This window comes from Oryx dammah, unplaced genomic scaffold (genome assembly GCF_014754425.2).
Source record: "Oryx dammah isolate SB20612 unplaced genomic scaffold, SCBI_Odam_1.1 HiC_scaffold_20, whole genome shotgun sequence".
Taxonomy (NCBI): Eukaryota; Metazoa; Chordata; class Mammalia; order Artiodactyla; family Bovidae; genus Oryx; species Oryx dammah.
In genome coordinates, this window is record NW_024070204.1 from 42,187,662 (window position 1) to 42,215,412 (window position 27,751).

Here is a 27,751-nt window from a genome sequence, read left to right on the forward strand (position 1 = left end):
TGCAGGTCAGGAAGCAACAGTTAGAACTGGACATGGAACAGCAGACTGGTTCCAAATAGGAAAAGGAGTACGTCAAAGCTGTATATTGTCACCCTGCTTATTTAACTTATATGCAGAGTACATCATGAGAAACGCTGGACTGGAAGAAACACAAGCTGGAATCAAGATTGCCGGGAGAAATATCAATAACCTCAGATATGCAGATGACACCACCCTTATGGTAGAAAGTGAAGAGGAACTAAAAAGCCTCTTGATGAAAGTGAAAGAGGAGAGTGAGACAGTTGGCTTAAAGCTCAACATTCAGAAAATGAAGATCATGGCATCCGGTCCCATCACTTCATGGGAAATAGATGGGGAAACAGTGTCAGACTTTATTTTTGGGGGCTCCAAAATCACTGCAGATGGTGATTGCAGCCATGAAATTAAAAGACGCTTACTCCTTGGAAGGAAAGTTATGACCAACCTAGATAGTATATTCAAAAGCAGAAACATTACTTTGCTGACTAAGGTCCGTCTAGTCAAGGCTATGGTTTTTCCTGTGGTCATGTATGGATGTGAGAGTTGGACTGTGAAGAAGGCTGAGTGCCGAAGAATTGATGCTTTTGAACTGTGGTGTTGGAGAAGACTCTTGAGAGTCCCTTGGACTGCAAAGAGATCCAACCAATCCATTCTGACGGAGATCAGCCCTGGGATTTCTTTGGAAGGAATGATGCTAAAGCTGAAAGTCCAGTATTTTGGCCACCTCGTGCGAAGAGTTGACTCACTGGAAAAGACTCTGATGCTGGGAGGGACTGGGGGCAGGAGGAGAAGGGGACGACAGAGGATGAGATGGCTGGAGGGCATCACTGACTCTATGGACGTGAGTCTGAGTGAACTCTGGGAATTGGTGATGGATGGGGAGGCCTGGCGTGCTGTGATTCATGGGGTCACAAAGAGTCGGACACGACTGAGCGACTGAATTGAACTGAAGGAGACATGATGACTAAATGGAATGTGGTATCTCAGAACCCTAGAATATGAAAAAAACATGAATGGAAAACCTGGTGCAATCAAAATGAAGCCTGTAGTTTAATTAACAGTGCCATACCAATGTACAATGCACCAAAACTAATTTCTCATTTTTAATAAATGTACCATCAGTTCAGTTCAGTTCAGTCGCTCAGTCGTGTCTGACTCTTTTGGACCCTGTGAATCGCAGCACACCAGGCCTCACTGTTCATCACCAACTCCCTGAGTTCACTCAGACTCATGTCCATCGAGTCCGTGATGCCATCCAGCCATCTCATCCTCTGTTGTCCCCTTCTCCTCCTGCCCCCAGTCCCTCCCAGCATCAGAGTCCATGCTGCTGGTGCTGCCAAGTCGCTTCAGTCGTGTCCGACTCTGTGCAACCCCATAGATGGCAGCCCCCCAGGCTCCCCCGTCCCTGGGATTCTCCAGGCAAGAACACTGGAGTGGGTTGCCATTTCCTGTTCCAATGCATGAAAGTGAAAAGTGAAAGTGAAGTCGCTCAGTCGCGTCTGACTCTTAGCAACCCCATGGACTGCAGCCCACCAGGCTCCTCCATCCATGGGATTTTCCAGGCAAGAGTACTGGAGTGGGGTGCCACTGCTTTCTCCTCAGAGTCCCTAGTTGTGTTAAATTTTAACATTAGGGAAATTTGTGTGAAAGGGATATAGCAACTCTGTCCACTATCTTTACAAGTTTTCTGTAAATCTAAAATTACTTCAAAAGAAACTTTAAAGAAATAACCGGGATCAGACACAAATATTGGGAATATTAAGGAACTAAATTATGTGAGGAAATCAAACAAGACATACTTGCATGGTTATTATACCAAAGCCATTTTTGTATTACATAAATCACAGATTTGCAGAGGGTTAGGGTCAGAAACACAAATACACACAATAAATGACCTAGATGACAAAACAAATTTCACCAAATTTCTGGAAACCTAACCTTCTTTTGTGAACAGAGAAGCAAACTCATTCAACATTTCCCCCTAGTACTGCTCCCTCATAGCTTTCCTTGAAGTTTCTCTGACACACCTATAGCTCCTCAAGCAATAAAGCAAATTAAGGGAGTATAATAACTCATTCATTCACTCATTCATTCCACCTACTATTTATTGAGCTTCTATTATGTGCCAAGCATTATTCTGGAAGACTGAAATACAGTGATGTTATTTAAAGTTGAACTAGATAATCCATCCCTGATTATTCGAATAAGTAACCTGAGGTTTCAGAGTTTAAATGACTTAATCAAGGTCACATAGTTGGTTAAAAACACAAGCAGACTAGAAATTAGGCTCTTCAGCAATTTTCTTCTTATCCAAAGGATCGTTCTGAGTAGCAGAAAAACCCTAGGAAAAGTACAAAAATGTCTGTTTCCTTTATTATTAGGAAAAAAATTCTCTAAACATTAAGGGTGATTTGAGCTCATTATAAAGATATGCAAAGAGCTCTAGTTTCTAGTAATCTTTATTCCAGGAATAGGAAATTCACACAGTTTAATCTTCAGAAAAGCTTTGTTAGATAAATCTCATAATTGTTCTACTTATTTTTTTCCTTCAGAAGTGGAAAGTCAGGCTTCAAAAGCTTAAATGCTTTTCTGAGTTCATTTAATGAGATAGTGACAAAGCTGAAAATAGAAGTCCCCGATTCTTCATGTTTGCCTTATTTTACCTCAGATTATCTTACCGAATTAAATTCTATTTTTCTGTAGTACTCTTACTATCACAGTAAGGTGTTCGGTTACACTGTAATGGATAGAAAATGGAGATCTCAACATAGTATTAATATACTGAGCGAAACTCACAATATGTATATCATCAAACACTTTTCATTTAAAGAACAATTTCACTGATTTCCTCAGTTTCTCTGAGTTTTCTCACTTGTGCAAAGGATAAATAATACCTACCTTTGTAATTACTGTGTGGATTATTTAACATATGTGAAGTGCTAGCATGATATCTATACATCCTATTAATAATTTGTTTTCCCTCTATCTTCCTGTCAATTTCAGCCCCACAAATCAAATTTAGAATGTAAGTTAACTGAGAAAGAGTTATGTGTATAGCTAAAATATGAATAAAGGGAAAATGAAATCTCTGGTAAATGAAGTTTTTGGGAAACATTTTGAATATCACATAAGTATAGATGCTGAGCCCCCATGAAACATAAAATATCAAATAATCTGAATCTTTAATTTGATCTACATAGGTCAAAATGTATTATCTGGGACAATATAAGTGGAATTTTGTAAACAGGTTAATCTAATATAAATATTTAAACATTAATATCTGATAAACTGATCAGATGTTTCTTTTACCAATTAGTATAGTTCACTAATTAGGACAAATTTTAGATAGATATAGTATACTAGAATAAATTATTTCTTAAGTTCAATAACGTGGAACAAAGTATTTTAGAAACATTACAAATGTCTTAACTTCGTATTTTCTTATTATTCATCCAAGACTTCCATATGGTAGGTCTTATAAGCCTTTTTCTTAAGTAGGTTAAATCATCTCCCTTTCAACATTTAAACAATGAATTTAGTTAGAAATTTTGTGTCATGGATAACAAAGAGGAAATTCAAATGATTTTTCATTTTTTCCAAAATATTTCTTAGTTTAGCTGTATTATTATTTTAAACCACATTTCCTCTGGGGGGAAAAAATGTGTGCTAATTTTGAGTTCATCTAAAATTTCTGAAAAGGAAAGAACTCATCAAGCAACAAATAAAAATCAAGTAGAAGGAATTTTTTAAAAATATTAGTGGGTGTGATGTGTAGATTGTGATAGGATAGTTCAACATCTTATTGGTCACCATGATGAAAGGTAAAAGATGCTAATCATCTTCCATAGCTTCAGAATTCACCATTAAACTAGCTGTGTCCATATTTAGACACTCATATTTCCCTAATTTTAAAAAGTGCACCTGGAGCAGAATTTTTTCTCCAAAAGACAGAGCCAGCTGTAGAGAGAGAGACAATTAAGCTTGATTGGATGACTCAGCAATAAAAATAGGAAACTAGCTGGATGAGAAAAGATGAGCTACAAAGAACTAGATTGTCAGGAGAGGGCTCTTTGCAAGAAAGAATAAGGAAGTGAAAATAAGTCCATCAACACAAACAATTGGAGAGGTGAACTTTTCAGCTAACGGCAAACCCATTCCTAAAATGGAAAGCGAAGGCAAAGGAATGCTTTATTTGTAGTTGAATTGTGTATAAAGCTATATATTTCTCAATGGCTATTATGCTTTAATAAGCAGTTAATATAATACTGATCAGGAGTCTAGCACTATCAGAGGTCACGTAAGCCGATCCACCATCAGGTGACACCACTGTGCTCCTTCCTGCCTCTTCCAGGAACAGGGCTCTGACCTCTTTGATAGAAAAACAATCAGTTCCTCTGCCTCTTGATAGCTCCTCCTCATCCCTCAAAAATCCATTCCTTTCATGATTACACTTACCCAGGGAAGGGTCACTTTATCCTCCAGACTGGGTCAGTCCCCCCTCATAAATGTATGACCGTTTAGATGCTGCCTCCTTCACAATACACGGTCCAAGAATGTACGTGTTTAACTTCAATATTTTTAACATTAATCTCCTTTGCTACTTTAAGGTCCATCAGAGGAGATCTTGGGTCTGTTTCCTTGACCACAGCATACCCTCAGTAGGAGCTCAGTGACTATTCACTGTTGAGTGAATGGATTCTGAATAGAAAATAATGAGGCAGAGATGCAACCCCAGCCTGACAACTGATTAGTTCCATTATTCTGGACAAGTTCACTTTGCCTCTTTATGTCTTACTTTCCTCCATTTATAAACCTCCAAGCTCTGATAATAGGTTATATAATGTCTTTTTCTTGAGTTAAATGCGAAATTTTCAAGAAACTTTCATCTTAACTACTATGATATTATTATCTATATTCATTTTCTGCCCATCTCATTATTTCATTAGAACTTGGTAAAGTTAGCTATTCTTTGTAAGTAGGAGAAACACCTCCTAGTGATGAAAATGAAGAATCCCATCCTCTTTAATTCAGAAGAGTGATGACACAATTTAAACATTCATTCAACAAATAATGACTATAAATCAACTAGATCCTAAAAATTGCTCTAGGTGAAGAGGACAAAATAATAAGTAAAAAAACAAAGTCTCCTTTCTCCTAGAGCTTTCATTTTAGGGGAAGTGAAGTAAATAAATATATAATATAGGGAGTTGTAATAAGTTTTATGTAGAAAAATTAGATCAGGATGGATAAAGAAAAGAGCAGAAGACTGGTGCTTTATCTACAGTAGTCAAAAGAGCTCACTCATAATGACCTTCTACCTATAACTTGAGCAGAGACCTGAAAGAAGTAAAAACAAGAGACTTATCTGGTTAAAGAGCTTTCTAGATAGAGGAAAGAGCTGGTCCAAAAGCTATGAAGGACATTCGTGGCAAAGTTCTAGATATTGAAGGGGTACTGTGTGGCTGCTACTGCTGCTGCTAAGTCACTTCAGTTGTGTCCGACTCTGTGCGACCCCATAGACAGCAGCCCACCAGGCTCCCCGGTCCCTGGGATTCTCCAGGCAAGAACATTGGAGTGGGTTGCATTGCCTTCTCCAATGCATGAAAGTGAAAAGGGAAAGTGAAGTCACTCAGTCATGTCCGACTCTTAGTGACCCCATGGACTGCAGCCTCCCAGACTTCTCCATCCATGGATTTTCCAGGCAAGAGTACTGGAGTGGGGTGCCATTGCCTTCTCCAACTGTGTGGCTAGAAGGATGTAAAAAGAGCCTTCCAATAAAAGATGAGATTACAGGGGGTAGTCAAGGAGTCAGACAATGTAGGAGGACCGAATGGGGCTCTTCATGGGACTGAAAACCAGTGCATTGTTTGGAGCTGGGAAGTGACATGGTTTGCTTAGGTTTTCAAAAGAATGCAATGACAGCGATATGAAAAATTAGGCCAAAGGATGCAAGGGTAGAAATAAAGAAGACATTTAGGAGGTGTAACAATAACTCCAGTGGGAGATGAGGATAGCTTGAAACAGAATGGTAAAGGTGGAAATGGTCACATTCCAGATTTATTTGAAATAGACTCAGTTCAGTCAGTTCAGTTCAGTTCAGTCGCTCAGTCGTGTCCGATTCTTTGCGACCCCATGAATCGCAGCACGCCAGGCCTCCCTGTCCATCACCAACTCCCGGAGTTCACTCAGACTCACGTCCATAGAGTCAGTGATGCCATCCAGCCATCTCATACTCTGTCGTCCCCTTCTCCTCCTGCCCCCAATCCCTCCCAGCATCAGAGTCTTTTCCAATGAGTCAACTCTTCGCATGAGGTGGCCAAAGTACTGGACTTTCAGCTTTAGCATCATTCCTTCCAAAGAAATCCCAGGGTTGATCTCCTTCAGAATGGACTGGTTGGATCTCTTTGCAGTCCAAGGGACTCTCAAGAGTCTTCTCCAACACCACAGTTCAAAAGCATCAATTCTTCGGTGCTCAGCCTTCTTCACAGTCCAACTCTCACATCCATACATGACCACAGGAAAAACCATAGCCTTGACTAGATGGACCTTAGTCGGCAAAGTAATGTTTCTGCTTTTGAATATACTATCTAGGTTGGTCATAACTTTCCTTCCAAGGAGTAAGCGTCTTTTAATTTCATGGCTGCAGTCACCATCTGCAGTGATTTTGGAGCCAAGAAAATAAAGTCTGACACTGTTTCCACTGTTTCCCCATCTATTTCCCATGAAGTGATGGGACCAGATGCTATGATCTTCGTTTTCTGAATGTTGAGCTTTAAGCCAACTTTTTCACTCTCCTCTTTCACTTTCATCAAGAGGCTTTTTAGTTCCTCTTCACTTTCCGCCATAAGGGTGGTGTCATCTGCATATCTGAGGTTATTGATATTTCTCCTGGCAATCTTGATTCCAGCTTGTGTTTCTTCCAGTCCAGCGTTTCTCATGATGTACTCTGCATATAAGTTAAATAAGCAGGGTGACAATATACAGCCTTAACGTACTCCTTTCCCTATTTGGAAACAGTCTGTTGTTCCATGTCCAGTTCTAACTGTTGCTTCCTGACCTGCATACAGATTTCTCAAGAGGCAGGTCAAGTGGTCTGGTATTCCCATCTCTCTCAGAATTTTCCACAGTTTGTTGTGATCCACACAGTCAAAGGCTTTGGCATAGTCAATAAAGCAGAAATAGATGTTTTTCTGGAACTCTCTTGCTTTTTCCATGATCCAGCGGATGTTGGCAATTTGATCTCTGGTTCCTCTGCCTTTTCTAAAACCAGCTTGAACATCAGGGAGTTCACGATTCACATATTGCTGAAGCCTGGCTTGGAGAATTTTGAGCATTACTTTACTAGCATGTGAGATGAGTGCAATTGTGCGGTAGTTTGAGCATTCTTTGGCATTGCCTTTCTTTGGGCTTGGAATGAAAACTGACCTTTTCCAGTCCTGTGGCCACTGCTGAGTTTTCCAAATTTGCTGGCATATTGAGTGCAGCACTTTCACAGCATCATCTTTCAGGATTTGAAAGAGCTCAACTGGAATTCCATCACCTCCACTAGCTTTGTTTGTAGTGATGCTTTCCAAGGCCTACCTGACTTCACTTTCCAAGATAGCTGGCTCTAGATTAGTGATCACATTATCATGATTATCCGGGTCGTGAAGATGTTTTTTGTACAGTTCTTCCATGTATTCTTGCCACCTCTTCTTCAGTGGAGTGGATATGGATATGGTGAGCAAGAGGAGTCAAGTAAGCAGCTGGCTAGAGGGAAGGGAGTGGGGTGTGACTGAGGAGAATCAACACCCTCTCTCACTTTCAGGGCCCAGGGATAAGCAGAAGAAAAGAGAAAAATCACCACTTACATGGGCTACAGGAGAAACAGTTTCTTGAAGTGAAAACTAGGTTTCAGTTTGAGAAAACAAAAAGTGAATAGAGGAATTTTGCTGAAAGAGTTAGATACCTATAGCCCAGTGGACAGTACCGGGGATGGGGTTGGAGAGGGTTGCAAGAGGAAGTTAGGGTAGTACATGCATGGAAACATATGGGGTGGAGGAAATGTGGTAATCTGAGAATTCTTGCATTTACGGAGGCAAACTGGGATCCAGGATATACCGCCATAAGTCTGGATGATGTTTCAGGCAGACTGTGGTGATGAGGCTATGAGTCAGTCCTGAAGGAAGGAGGCCTCTTTCTGCTAGAAACCTGTCGTGCTCTTAGATGATAAGGAAGTATTAACACAAAATCTGTCTTCTGAGTCATCAGGTTCTGGGCTAAAATATCATCCTTGATTTTTCTCTCATGGAAATGCTTGATTAATAGTGTATAGTACTGTCATGTGAGATGACAGATGCATTATATTCAATATTTACAATGCTCCCATGAGTTATCTATTATTCCTACTGTAGATTAGGAACTGAAAACTTAGCAAAGTTACATATCTCAGAAGAAGCGAAACAGAATTTTGACACAATCCTGTACATCAGCCACATGACATTGTTGTCATCTATTAATATTATGATAACTGTGAAAGACTATTCATGTCAATTGCAAATAAACATCTAATAATGCTTCTTTGTTGAAAATAATTACATGACCGTCTAGACCAGCAGTTCTGAATATTGATGTGGAAATCATTTCAATACCACCATCAGTAGTGGTTGCTCTCATGAAATATCCTTCAACAATCACTAGTGTGTTCTCTGTGTACCAGGAACTACTAAAGCACTGGGAATTCAACACTAACAGAGATAGCTGAAGTTTATACTCTCAACTAACATCCTGGTGGAGACACACAGAGCAGTTAAGTCATGAAACAAATAAAACCATTCTTTGTTTTTTGGCTGCACCAGGCCTTAGTTGTAGCACACGGGATCTTCAGTTTTCATTGCAGCATGCGGGATCCTTTTTAGTTGGGCATGTGGGATCTAACCAGGGATGGGACCTGGAGCCTCTGCATTGGGAACATGGAGTCCTAGCCACTGGACCACCAGGGAAGTCCCAACAAAACCATTCTAAGTGCCAAGAAGCAAAGACCCACAATATTGTGAGGATGAATATAGAAGAATAACAACTTGAGCTAAATGTGTTCACAAAATGTCACTCTGAAAAGATAACATTCAAGTTGTTTAGGAAGGCAGAGAATACAGCCAATACAAAAATTCCTAATGAAGGATCCAGCTTCGAGAATAAGTCTAATGAAGCCAGTGAACAGTCTGCAAAGGAGAGAGTATAAAGAAAGAAAGTGAAGTCTCTCAGTTGTGTCTGATTCTTTGCAACCCCATGGACTACAGCCTACCACGCTCCTCCATCCATGGGATTTTCCAGGCAAGAATACTGGAGTGAGTTGCCATTTCCTTCTCCAGAGGATCTTCCCAACCCAGGGATTGAACCCAGGTCTCCTGCATTATAAGCAGACGCTTTACTATCTGAGCCACCAGGGAAGTTTTTAAAGGAGAGAGTGATACAAGCTAATTTTGGAGAGAGGGGCAGGGGGTCAGATCATGCAAGGTCCTGGAGGTCATGGTAAGGCATATTCAGACTTTATTATAATAAAGTCACTGGAAGGTTTTAATCAGAGGACTCAGAGGAGTTACAAGATCCAATTTGGAAAAGAAAGTTAAAACAACCTATCAGAAAAGATATTACTATGTACACAATATATAAATATATGCTTATATATGCCATATTCCATGTATGCATATAACATATATATGTGCATAAATGACAAACAGGGTCTATCTATTTGCCTACACTTCTACTTCAAATAGATTTCTCAAAGTCAAATGCTTAAGAACTGATGCTAAATAAGATGACTGTGCCTTCAGGCAGGAGGAATACAATTCTGTAATTCTAGTAATTCTGATTTCATTTTATTCTTCCTCTCTAAATGACAGGTTTCTTTTTGGTAACTGACATTGAAATGTAGAACCAGAAAAATCAGCCATTTATTATTCCAAGTCACTAGAAGGAATGTCTTCTCTTACTAAGTTACACACGTGTCATTTCTTTCCCAGAACAATTGGGATATGATTGCATATGATTGTTTCTGTCATGTGAAAAGGATGCATGAAGTTGTCTCTCAGCCTCTTGATGATTCACTTTAGACGGAGCCGTCACTCCAAAGGCTCCTCTGTGGACCAGGAGGGGCCATGGTGGCTATTTTCACTGACCTGGGGAAGCAAGAATTTTTTGTCAACTATTCACCATGGCTTCTTATATTTCTGGGCTTCCCTGGTGGCTCAGAGGTTAAAGCATCTGCCTGGAATGCTGGAGACCCAGGTTCGAGCCCTGGGTCGGGAAGATCCCCTGGAAAAGGAAATGGCAACCCACTCCAGTACTCTTGCCTGGAGAATCCCATGGAGGGAGGAGCCTGGTAGGCTACAGTCCATGGGGTCGCAAAGAGTCGAACACAACTGAGCAACTTCACTTCACTATATTTCTACTGTAATGACAAATTGTAATAATAGTAGACTGTAGATTTTTTAAGTGGCTTATTGTCAAAATAAAAACTAACATGACTACTTTTTAACCATACACAAGCTCTGAGAAAAAATAGATTGTCTATGAAATAAAATCTAGAACCACCAGTTTTAGGGTGCACAGTCAAGACAGATATAGTCTTTCATGTATACTTTTATCTATGAATATAATGTGTAACTTTAGGTAAAATAGACATGACAGAAAAATTACATTTACTTTGAGTGGCAAAGAAGGTATTATAATTTCCTGATTTCCATTTCCCAAGAGTATGTGTACATATTAAGGTCATAACAAAAGGCCAAATGTAATATTTCCTGAAAGTATTATCATTCCTTGGTTTTATAAATCATTTATACCCAAAGTAGCATTCTGTTTATTTGTGAAATTTTAAATACCTTTATCTAAGTATATCACACTTTATTTATAGAACCTATAAAAGTACTGAGGAAAAAAGAATAATATATGGGTTGTCACATCACAATAGAGAATGGGCAAAGTAGCAACTTCTTGGACACTTCAGTCAATAAGAAGCACTAGAACCCTGTTGGCATAAATATGCAATAAAATGCCAGACAACTTGTGTTTTCAAACTTAATTTTTTACTTGACTTGATGAAATAAAAGTTGACCCTATACTGTTAAGATAGGGATACAACTTGAGCTTGTTAAATAAACAACAACAAAAACTGAACAGGTTAGTGTCTTCCTAACATAAGTGACTATTTTATATATGGCACACATGTGCTTGCAGACCACTGAAAGCTCACACTTGAATCACAGAGGCCATAGCACTACTTACTAAGAATATTTGTTACTGTGCTGTGTGTTTCGCTTAGTCACTCAGTCGTGTCTTACTTTCTGAGACCCCATGGACTATAGCCTGCCAGACTCCTCTGTCCATAGGGATTCTTTAGGCAAGACTTCTGGAGTAGGTTGCCATGCCCTCCTCCAGAGGCTCTTCCCTATCCAGGGATTGAACCCAGGTCTCCCAGATTGTGGGCAGACTCTTTACTGTCTGAGTCATCAGGGAAGCCCAAGAATACTGGAGTGGGTAGCCTATCCCTTCTCCAGAGGATCTTACCAACCCAGGAATCAAACCAGGGTCTTCCTCATTGCAGGTGGATTCTTTATCAGCTGAGCTACTAGGGAAGCCCTATTTATTACTACTAGTGTTTTATTTTCTACACTGTGAACCTTTCACATACTCTCAAGAAATCACCTACTTTGAAAAAAGTCACAAAAGGGAAAGCAATTTTTTTAAGCTATAGAAAAGTCACAAAAGTTTTTTTCTGTATTTTTGTAAACATATTTGGTGACTAGAAATGTGTTAATAAGCAAGCAATAAATGTTTACTAGTAGAAAATCATTTTCTTACTCCTCCAACTAAATACATTTTGAATACAGACATAAAGAATACTAGTGTGAAAAAAATTCAAATCATTTGCTTTCACAAATCATAGCAGGGTGCATCTGAGGAGTTGGGAGGAGAAGTATGAGGGTCAGGGAATTCCAGGCCTAAAAAAGATATTCAAGATCACCCAATTTAACCTCTTCTTTCCAGAGGGGAAATAACCAAGACCAAAAGGATGCTAAGAATATATTCCAATGTAAAGACAGTCCCACTAATTTAATCATAAAAATCACTAAAGGTTAAAGAAACTAAAGGCATTAAAAGTATGATTGTTGGGTAAACATATAATCATGGTGGAACCATTGTTATGTTCAAAAATGATTTATGAACTTTTTAAGGTTACTTAATGTTCACAATTTTATTTACATTATCTGATCATTTTTACTTTTGTTATGCTATAAACTATACTATATCAGAAAAAGCATTTTATATGTTATAGTACATGTACACAATTGAGAGCGTAAAGATGGAGCATTTGATGCATGCTAAAATATTTGGAGGAAGAAGATTGTGAAAAACTGTGGTTTTCAGTTACCTTTGAAATATATCAAAAAAATGGTATATGAATAGAAGAATAAATATGTGGTACAGAAAATATACTAAGATGTTAAAGAATCTAGGTAGTGAATATTGTTAGTAGTCACTGTGAAATTCTTTCAAAGTTTGTACCTTTGAAAATGTCCATAATACTTTGTTAGGAAAAGTTTAATGCTTAAGAAGATCTGCTACTCTAGAAGAAAGTAACCAAGCCAATTGTTAATGGATAAATCTATAATAATTGCAGGTATGAAGTCTCATATACTTTAACTTTTCAGAGGAGTTCATCATTTGTTTTTCTACATAGAGGCACAAAATGTGTATGCACATTCACACCTATATCCATAAAAACATACTGTTAATGATGGAAGAAGGATGACTCTATGCAAGCTTATGGATCATAGCCCACCAAGCTCCTCTGTCCATGGGATTCTCCAGGCAAGAGTACGAATGGGAAAGAACCCTCCTGCCTATGTAGGAAACTTAAGAGACACAGGTTCCATCCCTGGGTCAGGAAAATCCCCTGAAGAAGGAAACGGCAACCCACTCCAGTACTCTTGCCTGGAGAATCCCATGGACAGAGGAGCTTAGCAGGCTATGGTCCATAGGGTTGCAAAGAGTCAGATATGACTGAAGCGACTTACCACACACACATATCATACCCATCTCTGAAAACAAAAATCTTTCTATAAAATATGATTTTTTTGAATTTTGAAATAAGGCATATCATCCTGTTTTTGACCAAACTGGAATAACAAGGACCAGGTTCCCTTCTTGCTTTAACCAACTACAAAACCTGACAAACTATGAAAATGATGGTTTTCAGATACTGGATCACAGGCAATGCAGAAGAATAACTCCTGGAAGAGGGGAAGCACCAGCTCCCTGCCTAGAGTGAGTTCTAGGGGAGAGTACAGTTAAAAGAAACCAAGATAGAGCTTAGTGGTCTTATGGAGTTGAGAGACCAAATATAGAGATAGGAAGGTCATGGTAGCTGGAACTTATGAGGCAAAATACCAGAGACAAAGGAGCTATACAGAGCAAGAGCACCAAAATCTGCAGAAGGACCCTTCAGTGAGTCTTTGAGCACAGGACATGCATGTGAACTTACCACAAAAACCAAGAAATTTTATCAAAAAAGGGTAGAGGAAACAGAAACTCTATGAAGAAATAATGGCCAACATTTTTACAAATTTATGAAAACTATAAATACACAGATCGAAGGCACTCAACAAATATCAAGCAGAAGAAACATGAGGAAAAACATATTAAATCACTTAAAAATCAAATTGCTGAACAGCAATGCTAAAGAGAAAATCTTAAAACCAGCTGGAGGAAAAAGTCTTATTACATACAGTAGAAAAAAAGAAAAAAAGTGACATCAGACCTATCAGAAACAACGTATGCAGGAAAAAAAATAAACTAATATCTTCATAGTACTAAGAGAAAAAAAATCTCCTTAGACTCCTTTATGCAGAAAAAATGCTCTTCAAATATCAGGACAAATAATGACTATCAGGCATATGAATGTTAAGAAAATTCATCAATGGTAGATGAGCACTACAAGAAATGTTTAAGGAAGTTCTGCACAGAGAAGGAAAATGATACCAGATAGAAATTTGGATCTACACAAGGCAATGGCAACAGAAGTTATAAAAAAGGCATTTTTAAATTCATTAAAAAAATATTTTAAAATATAAGTATCTGTTTGGAACAAAAATAATTACAATATATTTGGGCATTTATAACAAACATAGAGATAAATTATATGACAAAAACAGCACAAAGGCCAGCAAGGAGACAATGAAAATATACTGTTTTAAATTTCTCAGACCAAATGTAAAAATGTATAATATTTTGTGAATGTAGACTTTGATAAATTAAAGATGCATACTGTAAACCTCAGAACAAGTATTGGGAAAAGTACTGAAGTATAGTTACTAATTCTGGTGGAGGGAATGGCAACCCAGTCCAGTATTCTTTCCTGGAAAACTCTCTGGACAGAGGAACCTGATGGGCTACAGTTCACAGGGTCTTAAAGAGTCAGACATGACTGAGCAACTAACATTAACACACAATAGTTACTCATTCAGTAGTTGAGATCAGAGTCATACAAAATACTAAATATAAAAAGGGGAGAGAATTGGGGAAAATAACAAAATACATATGAGATAAATAGAAAACAAATATCAAGATGGTATACTTAAACTCAACTATAGGATTTGCATTACATGTAGTTTAAATTAAATGTTAGAGATTGTCAGATGTGAAAATAAAAAAAAAGTAAGATTCAAAAGTGTGCACAACATTCACTTTAGAGTAAAAACATATTGAAAATAAAACATGGAAAAATATATACCATACAAATATTAATCATATAAAGATGGAATGGCTATATTAATGTCAAAGTATATATCAGAGATAAAAAGGGTCATTTTATGGTGCTCAAGAGAGTAATTCATCAAGAGGACATAACAATCCTACTATGTATATCTGGAAGTTCTCCAGATCAAGTACTGCTAAAGCCTAGCTTGAAGGATTTTTAGCATAACCTGGCTAGCATGTGAAATGACGCAACTGTACAGTATTTGGAACATTTTTTGGCATTGCTTTTCTTTGGGATTGAAATGAACACTGACCTTTTCAAGTCTTGTGACCACTGTTGAGTTTTCCAAATTTGCTGACATACTGAGTGAAGCATTTTAACAGCATCATCTTTTAGGATTTGAAATAACTCAGCTGGGATTCCATCACCTCCACTAGCTTTGTTCGTAGTAATGCTTCCTAATGCTCACTTGACTTCACACTCCAGGATGTTTGGCTGTAGGTGAGCGACCACACAACATGTTTTCTCCATAATGGCATTATTCACTACCTAAAAGGTTGTTTATCTAAGAAATGTTGAAAGAAAAACATTGGATGATCAAGTAGACTCACAATTTTATTTTTAATATAATAGATCCAAGTTTATATGCAAGTTAGCCATAGGCCATTCCAGACAATTCTGTCTTTATCTCTCAGCTATTCTGACTCCTTAAGCAATAGTAATATGCAAATAGCTCCAGCTCATTGCCTCCCATGTACATAGTAAGATTGGTCTTCTTGATTTCTGGTGGCTAGGTGAGGTTATGTGACAGATTTTGGCCAAAGAGTCATAGAAAGTTATACATACATATATATATATATATATATATATATATATATATATCACTTTGAGGCGGATCATTGAATTCTCCACTAAGACTCTATAAGAAGCTGCTAAGATATCTAGGGCCAAGTGATAACATCTCAACATTAAAAAAAAAAAAAATTTTTGTCTCCATAAAACCATTAATAACTCAGAGACCACACGCTGGGGAATACTGGATATGATTTCTAAAATCTCAGAGTATGAGGAAAACACTTCTAAGGAAATCCTCTCCCAAATCTGAGGACATCTTGATTGTTTTTGGCTAATGAAAACATTCTTACATGACTGAACTGTGAGGAAATTATTATGTTTCTTTCCTTTAAGAAACTGTTAGCAGCATAATTTAGGAGAAAATGTTTATAAATAGCTGTGAAATTTTATCACATTTAGATTGTATTTTTAACCTGAAGCATTTCCTCTCCACATCAAATAAAATAAATGAATAAAATAAATTATCATCTGAAGATCCACATGGAGTAAAAAAAAAAATTAATTTTGATATGTTTGGTCTTGCAAATTAACATTTTCTGGTTAGGAATCTGTGCAAAAGCATCCATACTATAGAAAAGAGAACAAGAGAGTAAATGAGTGGGAAACTAGGTTCTTTCTGTTAAATTCCCTCACTAATTACAGAGTTTATAATGCTATGTATCAAATTTAAGTATAATGTTCTTTTTGCTTCCTAAAAAGTTCTCTACATTTACAAATCTTTCATAAATGTGTACAGTTTGAATGGTATGAAAATGTTTCATAGTCCAGTAATGGGAAGTAATTTTGCAATCTCAACACAGTATTGATATTATTTTATTAATAAATAAAATTGCTTTTACTGCTTGTAAAACTCAACAAATTTTAAATGGCATGGCATTTTATAGCTTTATTTCCACTTATTAATCAAAGGAGGATAAACATCTAACTCAGACTCCAACACTCCCCACTCCTGCTCCTTTAGCAGACAGTGAATTGACTGTGGAGTTTTTTGTGCCCGAGATGTAGTCTTACAATTTTACTCAGGATCCCATTCAACAATTTCTAATAGATATGTTACAATTTTTTATTTCCTTTTCTAATTCTTCCACTAGATTACAAAAATCTCATTTAGCAAAAGTCGTTGATTATCCATTTTTCTATTCCTGTATGTAGTACAGTACTCAGCATCTGGTTGGTAGCCAATTGATTTATATTACATACTACATCTGATAATAATATAAAGATATGAAGTTCACAAATGAGGAATCAGCAAAGTATTTAATTATATAGTCTCTTATTTTTTTAGAATGGTTAGTATGTGATTACACTCACAATGTTTAATTGGAAGTACAGAATCATACACTTAAGAAATGTGCTACTAAATAGAATTCTTTCAAAAACAGTAGAATGTTTCTAGGACATGTGTTAACTAAAAATCTTTTCATCTGAATCCACCGAGTCATCTTCTAATTTCAAGACACAGGAGATTTTTGGAACATCAGAAATAACAATTCAACTAAATGGAAAGGGGGATGGATGATTTAGTTGGTAAAATTCCCAGCAATAAGACTTGGAAACATTAACACATTTATCTCCTGCTGCTACTGCTGCTAAGTCACTTCAGTCGTGTCCGACTCTGTGCGACCCCAGAGATGGCAGCCCACCAGGCTCCTCCACTCGTGGGATTTTCCAGGCAAGAGTGCTGGAGTGGGGTGCCATTGCCTTCTCTGCATTTATCTCCAACACTAGGCAAAAACTGGTAATTTGGCAGAAAGACTTCAGCAAAACTTTTTTTTTTTCAATCACTTTCTGTTGTCTTTCTCCCTTCCAGCCCAACTAAACTTCTCACATGAGGGAGAACCCCTCTCATGCAAATGTACCTCTCATTCAAGTCACAAAACTCATATTCATACACCTATTTTTTTTTTAAGAATTATTCAACTACTTGAGACTTTTTCTCACTACCTGACAACCAAGAGCCTACTAAAATATTACCTGGTAATGGCTTAAACTACTTATTTGAAGTTCTACAAAATATTCTTGAAGGAACAAAAATGAATCATTCCCCAATGGTTAAATTTTAGTCATTAATGTCACAATTCCCAAAGTATGTCTGGAAACAGAAAACTAGTCACTTAAAACTTGCAGAGTTCACTATACATAACTTGGCTTTGCATGTCACAGTAATAAATACACATATAACTTTTGAATCCATTCACATTCTAGTATTATTCTAATATATGTATTATAACTCTATTGGCAGAAGTTCTTCAATAACTCTTTTCTAACAAATACAGGGGAGCCTGACATTCTGTAGTCTATAGGATTGCAGAGTCGGATACAACTTAGTGACTGCACAACAACTAATTATTGTCGTTAGAAAATTACTCTGCTTCTAGAGCAAACATGCCAGGGAGAAGGGGAGAGGTAATCCTCCACCAGATTAAGGACTATCTAAGTTTGTATTTCATATTGAATAAAATTGGAGAAGCATTTTTAATTTCACAGTATTATTAAAATCTGTGAACTTGAATGCTTGTGATTCAGTGTCAGTCAGTTGGAAGGAATTGCTCTGAACATTTACCCGTATCAAGAGATTAATATTTTTACACAGTGAAGAACTGCTTCCCATACTAAAAAGAGTGCAGCCTCCACAAAATTAGTTGATTCTCCAAACACTTCGATTAGATATTATTAGAGAGTTAACAACTCTTAGATTCTCAGTCTATCTATATTAGATTTTACACACTATCACAATTCAAATTCCCCCCTTACCCTCTGGTATGATGTCAAATATTGAGGAAGATACGAATTTCTTTTTTTTTTAAGAGAGAGTCTGTGGAAAAAAAATAGTAAAATAATTTGACTGTCTAATTATATAGTACATTCCTATTCTCTTTACACTTTCAGTTTTAGAGTTTACAAAGCATTTTCACACGAATGTTCTTTTTGATTATTAAAACAACCATATGACCTAAGTAGAAGCTGTTATCCTCATTTTTTCTCATGATATAAGTGTCTAGAAACGACTTGTGCAAGGTAATCTTGATTTTCATTTCCATTCAGCTGAATTTCTTTTGTTTCATATCTTTACCCAGCTCATATCCCACACCAGTAACAACAAAAACTGCAGCACATTGAAATAACCTGCCTATCATTGCAAATATTCCCACCGATGACCAACCCTGATGATGATGATGTGAAGTCGCTCAGTCGTGTCTGACTCTTTGCTACCCCATGGACTGTAGCCCACCAGGCTCCTCCATCCATGGGATTCTCCAGGCAAGAGTACTGGAGTGGGTTGCCATTTCCTTCTCCAGGGGATCTTCCCGACCCAGGGATCGAACCCAGGTCTCCCACACTGCAGGCAGATGTGTTACTGTTTGAGCCACCAGGGAAGCATCACCAACCTTAATGGAAACCATTCTGAGTCCACCACTCCTGACAGATAATGATTATCTCAAAACAGCTAGTATTTTCTTCCTTCACAACTGCTTTAAATAATACGAATCCTGGGACTAGTTTCTAGAATCCTTACTCAATGTCTACTTTCACTTTAAGATGCAGTAAGAAAAAGATTTTGTCTTTTTTTTTTTTTAATATGGCCTAAATGGCAAACTTAACTGAAAATAGCCACCAGAATTATATAACCAACCAAATGTATTTCCCTTTCACACTAAGACATGACTTCTCTAACACAAAATCTAAAGTACATACATCAGCAAGATAGAAAAGTCAAAGTAGGTCTTGCTCATCCACTGCTCAGTACAATTCAAGGGCTCTAATTTTATTTATTCTAGAGGCTTCATAACACAGTAATAATATCTTATAAAAGTGACTTTCTGTGACAATTTCTCACATATTTCAACACTATGGTTTGTCCAATGAAATCTGAATCAACTACTACTTTTGACATAATGCAAGCATAACTTTGTTTTCTAAAATATTTCTAATTAATAAAAAACACTTTGACGTTGTATCTGACTAAAGTAAAAGACTGACTTGTCAGAAACTGACAATAAAAAGCACATGTTTTCCGTCTATGAGTAGATAATTACATTTAACATTCCCTTTAGAGATCAGCTTAATTTCGCCTCATTATTTGTAACAACAAAACATTCTCGGGTTTCACTGTACCATTTTCCAATTATGTCATGTCTCTTCACATCTCCCCTTTTGTAGATACGTGCATCACAGAATACAAGGCTAAGCAAAGTGACCTGTTCAGCTAAGATCATTACCCAGATAATTAAAGTAACACAATCTACAGCAAGGTGTTTTTATGAAACACTCTGGCAGTTGAACTAGAACTCAAATTTAAAACAGAATCACATCACAAATTTTGGATCCACTACTCAGGAAACAACCGCATCCCAGTTTGCACTCTAACAGCACCCAGATGAGTCTAAAATAGCAGTAGAAGTAATACATGCTGTGTCGACATACACAGTGAAACAGAAAACTGAGACAGTTCTCCAGAAATTCTGGAGAAATGAGAGGCTGAATGTGCTTTGTCCTAAATTAGCCTGATTCATTTACTACTGCAAATTTTTACTAGGTATATATTGGAAAGAAATAATGTATTTATAGTGCTTCCAGTACTTGGAAAAGCAGTAAGCATACTACTGAACTCTCTGTTGAAATTTTACTTATTTTAAACTAGTGGGGACGTTTATGATAACAATAATGCACATTTCTATAAACCTTAGAGTCTCTAAGTATGTTCAACAGTAACATATCATTTGAACCTCAAAACCCTTCTGAGAGACTGAGCAGAAAATCATTATTATCCCCATAAATGATGAGCTAGATTGAATTCATCCATGATTTCTCAATTCTCTTGGAATATTTCCCAGGCCTATCCCATTTGGAAGGACATATACTTTCAAGCTGGGTTTTCCAAAGTGGGCAATTTTATCAGGATGCCTTATTTAATTTAGAGCTTCTCCTCTACCCTCTATCACACTCTCATAGCACATCTTCGGTTTTGTTTTTCTTCTATAAAAATCTCCAGTTTTAGATTTAAGACACTCTACTGTTTTTCTTATGTTTGTTTACATTTGTTGAATTTAAATTCCCTTGAGGTCATAATTTAACTCATCTAGTAAGTACTCTTGTGCCCCATCATTTTCCAGACATGAAGCCCAGCAGCTAAAAACACATGAAGTCTATGGTTTCTGCCCTTCTGGAGTTTAATATATAGTTGGGAAGGCAAAGTTTAAGAGAAATTACAAAGGTGAAGAATGAAAGCAAAAAGCATAGGGGTACGCCAGCACATTACAGATGGAAATAACACTACCTGAGGATTCACTAATTCCACCTTAGGGTATCTTAAGTTAAAGCCAAAGTCAAAGGAACAAAATGTGATGGACGAATTGGGGTTGGCCAAAGGAACAAAGTTCTAGAAAAAGTGAACAACACTTGTAAAGGCCTTAAAAAAGCATATATGATAAACATAAATATGTTCAGCTTAGTTAAAAAATAATGAGAAAGTAGTTTTCCAGGCTGATGTGGGGAAGACTCAGATTTCAAAGGATCTTGAATTATGGAATTGTCATAGAAATATTTTCAGCAGGTAGAAGATATGGTAAAATATGCTCTTCAAAAATATCACTTTTGAGGCCCCTGGAGGACAAGCAAGAGAGAATTTTTAAACCTAATAATGACTCTACTATGAAAATGCAAATAAGAAATGACTGATGTTGGCTTGGACTAGGATGGTGACAGAGAGGACTGAGTGAAGGAATATTAGAATTCAGACCACATTCCAAGAAGCAGAACCAGGAGAACTTGGTTACTGTTAACTATGGAGAATGAAAGCAGAGAAGTCAAGGATACCTCTTGGATTTCTAAATTGAGAAACAAGAAATGAGAGAAGGAGGAGACCTGAAGCAGAAATGGACATATTGAGCTTGAGGAGTTCATGAGATATTTTTATATTTTTTATTTTATTTTTTTATTTCATGTAAATTTTGAAGCTTCAGTTCAGTTCAGTTCAGTTGCTCAGTCCTGTCCAACTCTTTGCGACCCCAAGAATTGCAGCACGCCAGGCCTCCCTGTCCATCACCAACTCTCGGAGTTCACTCAAACTTAGGGATACATAATTTGGAAGTTTGGGTTACAAGTCTAGTTATCAACATATAGCAATGGGAGCATACAAACACACGCAAAATGGGAACACAGATTGGGCAATGATGGGGCATTAAGAAATTCTGATATTTTAATCTTAAAATAGGACCCTGGACATTTCAAAATTGATCTTTATTTTAGCATTAAACTGATATTTCCATATCAAAAGCATCAGTATTATACATATTAGCTTCAGGGTTCTAGCCAAAAAGCATTCATAAAAGCATATATCTCACCCCTAACACACACACATATACATACACCAACACATACTTCGTCAACTTCTTTTTATTTGTCTAGACTTAATAATACTGCCTATCCAAATAGAACTCATCATACAGTACTTTAGAACTCCAGAGGATCTGCTAAAATATCCTCTTAAAAAATATATGGTAATGTTGAAAACAATTCTCTTAAAATAAAGAATTATTTTTAGAGAACAAACAAACTCTTTCTTTAACCTGAGGAGAAGGTATAAATACAGAGAAATCATCTTAACATATGTGAATATCCACTGCCATGCATTTTATCTAAACATAAATAGACAAGCAGTTAGGTGATTCTAAGAGAGTATAAATGAATAATTTCAAGAGAAGATAGTTTTGGTATTTCCAAATATAGAACCCTGAAGTAAAACAACCAATAGAGGACACCTAGTGGTCTTCAGCAGAATCAATATCTGCCTACAAAAAATATTTGGCAACTCACACAAACACAATAGTATTTTTGTTAGTTGATGCACTAATCTGAGAAAGATGACATAATGAATCTCATATTTATAAATATTATAGGCATACATCAATGTAAATATTTCAAATAATTTCCATGTATCTCATTTCCTAAGATTAAAATATTAGAATTTAAGGTTGTAGGCAGAAGTAAGTCACTTTGAGTATTTCTCCCTAGAATAAATAGAAAATAGAAGGTACAATTTGAATAAACATCCATAAGTGCTAATTTTGAGCATAAGATCCATTTTACACCACCATGTTTCTGGTGGTATGAAATAAAAATCTCAAGTATAATTGTATCAATAATAAAATTATATAAACATACTGTTAATATATTATTATATTAATGATTATTAACTACATCAAATATTAATACTTAAATTGTAGAACACCACAACTCATGTAAGGTCTTATCATATTTTATTTGATATAAATATTTCAGTGGCAAGAATATTTAGCAAAGATAAACCTCCTTTTAACTATCTAAAAAGCATCCTGCCTGATGCTGGCTATATATAAAAAATGCAACTGTGTGATAAATCTCTCTCTTAACTTATATTATTAGTTCTAGCCTCAGTTGTCTCCAGTCCTCTTCACTCTGCAGCATTTTAAAATGCAAACTCCTTGCCTCTAAAGCCTCAATGACACCTTACTGGTTGAGTCAGTCCTCAGCACAAATTCCTGCCTATACCTCCAAACTCACTGCCTTTGCAACCCAGATTCTGGAGATGCAGAACTGTGCTGACTGCTTGTGCTTCATGTCTCACTGACTGCACTCCTCTGTCCCATGTTTCTCATCTTGGTAATCCAGGCTCCAGCTTCAAAACTCAGTTTTGAGTATCCCTGCAAAGAGATCCAACCAGTCCATTCTGAAGGAGGTCAGCCCTGGGCTTTCTTTGGAAGGAATGATGCTGAAGCTGAAACTTCAGTACTTTGGCCACCTCATCAGAAGAGTTGACTCATTGGAAAAGACTCTGAAGCTGGGAGGGATTGGGGGGAGAAGGAGATGGGGGACGACAGAGGATGAGATGGCTGGATGGCATCTCTGACTCGATGGACTTGAGTCTGAGTGAACTCCAGGAGTTGGTGATGGACAGGGAGGCCTGGCGTGCTGTGATTCATGGGGTCACAAAGAGTCGGACACGACTGAGAGACTGAACTGAACTGAACTGAACTGAAGCTTTCTTCTGCAAAAAAATCAGCTGTAATTGTTCACTCCCTCTTTTATGCCATCACTTACCACACCATCTGTGATTATTTTCTCACATGTCTCTTTTTCCTACAAAGCTGGGGTATGCTTTGTATTCTCATGTGTAGCATCTGCATATAGAAGCACTCAGTATATGCTTGGGAGGGAAGAATTAATTTTCTTTTGCAATTATTTAATGAATTTAGACCATGGAGGACTGCCATGTGTTCAGCGGATAAGTATGCCTGGACAACCGATGGTGTTTAGAACTCTGGACTATGGTACAAGGAGATTCAAGGGCAAAAAGTTGACACTGATGTTCCCTACAGACGTTTATGCCCAGGTAAAGAAAAGAAATGCATACAGAAGAATTCACAACCAGACTATGAGCATGAACAAATGCAAGCAGAGATAGTAGAACTGTTCAGAGTAAAAGTACTGACCATTATAGCATAGTCCCTCAATGTAGAATATTGTCAGAGGTGTTTGACCATTAAATGAATAATGAATAATCCTTTGGAAAAGGAAGGCTTTCCAAACCTGAGCTGTGACACATGCAAAATTAGCAGATGCAGGAAAAAAAAAATCCATTCTCTGCCAGAAGCATTATAAAACTAAAAATCAAACCGAAAAGAGCTGTTTGGTGCAAATAGGAAGTGACAGTGGTGAGATGGGGAAATGGTTCGCTGAGAGCCTTGAAGGCAAGCAAAGAAACACAGATCTGATACCACAAACAGGGAACCTCCCCAGATTCTAGCAGAGGGAAGGCTTACAAAACAATGGTGTTTGCTTATGGCAAGTCTTAGAATTCTATGTGCTTTCTAAAAAATGGAAGTAGCTATAATATGCATGGTATAATTATAACAAGAGTTAGTTTCTAATCTACACCAGTTAGAATGCTAAAATTATGAAAGACAGAAACTGCAGTCTGTATTAGCTCCCTGTGGGATACATTTCCTTATTAATGCCCTGTTGTTAAACATAATTTGTATATATATCTGCCTCTAAGCCAACATAAAAATCTAATACTGATTGCTCTAAGAGCATTGCAATATTCCAGACACATTATTCATCTGAAATTTCTATAGACATATAAGAAAATCAGAACCACAGCCCTCTTTCTTGCCTCAAAATAGGCATGTTGCTTGTGATAGGCCTAAAATCTACACCCAGATGGTTGAGAGGATAGTAAATGAGGAATAAAAAATAAAATATTATAGGTATGTATTCCAAAGCCATAGTTATTACAGGAGTTCCATGTGTTTAGCATACCTGTATTGTACTGCCCGTGAAAAATTTCTACTTTCTATGACATTGAATCCTACAAACAGATAACCATTTCAGACTAATATTTCTCTTTTCAATTATTGTTTCCAAAATATCTAATCATTTCAAGGATCATCTGCCTTTGATAGAACAACAGGGATCAGCAGCTGTAACATTCAAGGTTCCTGGAACTCTTCACCTTTGCTAACCAAATAATCTCCTATTTACTAAGCTCTTAATCTACCCTTTATCTCTTCAGTGGCTGGTGAATGTCAAAACTGTTAATAACATTCCATTTAATTTCGGAGGATTTCCTCACCATATGTCTCTTTTAGGAGGATTAGAGAATGAGATCTTTCTGTGATAGGTTGCAAACCAGCACTCTGGACTGGGTCACTGACTTCACTTGAAATACAACAATAACAACAATGCTGAATTTTAAAGGGATGCTTTTTTAAGTCAAAATACAAAACTGAGAGAGATTCCATTTTCTGGAGATTATAGGAAAAGGAATTTTCTGACCTGATTTATCTAAACAATCACCCCAGATCTTCACCTCACATGGCCATACATACAAAGTTTCAGTACAGTGTCAGAGAGCTTTAATTTTGCATCCTAAAGCTATTGATTTTATCACTGCTTCTGGAAGGCAACTCCCCACGCTCCCTAACACCATGTTTCATAAATTAGTTGGCCAAATTAGCTCTTTCCTTCAATATTAGCCACTGTGTTTAAGTTTAGCAGGCTAGTAACACAAGGGCTAAAATTTAACATTTCTCTATTTCATTCACAATATTTCTTGAATTTATCTGGCTTTGGCACCTCTTGTTGCTTTTCAGTTGAACTAATTCAGACCAGGGTAGCGTGGAAAATTTCATTGAAGATGGAAGCAGTTTCCTATAGAAGGCAGCCGCTTTCCTTGGGAATGATTCATTTCAAACTGTGGCAGCTTCCAGACTTCACACATTACTTCCCCAAATTTGCTGAATTTAGCATGAGCCAGCTTGGTACTAAAACGCTCAGAACTCAAAGACATGTGGGTGAACCCACATCTTCCTCTGTACTCTTATTCCAAATGCTCAGAGAGAAACCTGATTACTTGTTGTGTTTCTACTTGTAAACACATCCTGGTGGCATTTATAAAACTTAGGTAGAGATATACTAGTTTGGAACCATTCACGTTGTTTGGTGACTTTGGTTTCAATCATGCAGGTAATGCAATCATGAAATAATAAATCCATAATAAATTTGGGTTAATTACTACTGTTTTTTTCCTCTAACAGTATTACAAACAGATATTAAATATCCATGATATATGTGCTATTATATGGGGGTATCATATAATCAAGAAAACATTCTTCATGAAGTGAACTTATGGTTCATTTAGCTATCAATGTCATTTATTTATAAGTAAGATTATGCCAACTCACAACTCGAGCCTGAATGGGTTTGGTTACCAAGTGTCTGTAATGGCATATTAAATTTCATTTTACAGTGATGATGGCAATGAGCCAACGCTCTTGAATTCTACCATGGCATCTGTAAAACACCATCGAGTTACACACACCTAAGTGCCTTTGACCGCTGCCAGGAACCAGAGGACAACAGTGTCCAGGAGTGTGCTCATCTATGACTACGTAGCCTGCCATTTTATCTGATAGAATGCCATCTGTTCATCCTTCTGCCATTCTCTAGGGTAATTGGGTTCAAACTACAAGACACTGAAAATAGTCACACTGTCCACTGTATTTTTAATTGTCTGGGTATTTATATCAGTGACTTTTCTTCTCACAGGCTACTCATTAAAATAATTTTACGATCATGCTTTAAGAGGCAAATATTCAAATCATACATTGCTTGGACCACAAAGCTCAGTTAAGAAAAGTTTCCCACATATTTTATTATACATATAAAATGGTAAATATTAAATCATTTATCACTAAAAGAATATATGCTATAGTGAGAAGCTATATACTTTTGTGATTAAGAGGTTGGGATCTGGAGTCAGATTGCCAAGGTCAGAATCCCAGTTCTATCTACTACTCTGTGAATCTGGGCAAGTTAGGAAGCTTGGATGAACTAATCCATGTTAAGAATCAAATATATTACTTGACATATAATAAGCCATCAATAAATGTTAGCTATTTTATCAATAATTACCTTGCTTTGATATTAACATTAGCATAATAATGTTTGAGAACCAAACATTTATTACATGTTAGATGGAATGTGCTACATAGAGATACATTACAAGATGAATCCAGTTTCTCAAATGAGCTTCATCTGATTTTAAATGTAATCCATATCCATATTTTAAGAATGATCCATTTTTATGCCTTTTAGCAGTGCCTTATACTGGGTTTTATTGCTGCATGTCATTTCCTGAAATCCTAGGAACCAAAATGCCATCAACAAGCACACACAAAACGCTGCCACAGTCTCACAGAAAGCAGAGCTAATGTTCACAGAAGTTTCACTTTATAACTTGTTAAACCTAAATCCCAAAATATAACTCATTTAAAAAGCATTTCTGTAGCTAGTAAAGTGGCAGTTAATGCCTAGTCAGTGTGCTGCTTTCTTAGTGCAGGTTTAGTCACTCCAGAGGCCTTTTTGACCCTTATTTTTATGCAGACAATAAAGTTCAGGTTATAATTAATTTTTAAGGTGTGTTTAGAAGGAAAAGAAAATCAAAAAACTAATATGCAGACTCTGAAATTAGGGACTCAACCTCCTTTGCTTGGTGATGGGACATTTGACTCACATGTTTAGAAACTCCAGTTTCCAAAGCCCTTTCAGGTCCCACCCAGTTTCTAAGCCCTTCAAGTCCCACCCACTGCCTAAGAA

At 37.0% G+C, this 27,751-nt stretch overlaps 1 protein-coding gene and 1 non-coding gene across 2 annotated transcripts in view; one reads left to right on the plus strand and one right to left on the minus strand.

Moving 5' to 3' along the window:
* The window catches only part of HCN1 (hyperpolarization activated cyclic nucleotide gated potassium channel 1), a 446,451-nt gene that overhangs the window by 364,555 nt on the left and 54,145 nt on the right, over window positions 1–27,751 (minus strand). The gene's annotated exons all lie outside the window — the stretch shown is intronic.
* Window positions 10,234–10,305, plus strand: TRNAS-GGA. The gene has a single exon. It is a non-coding gene; the product is annotated as a tRNA-Ser (tRNA).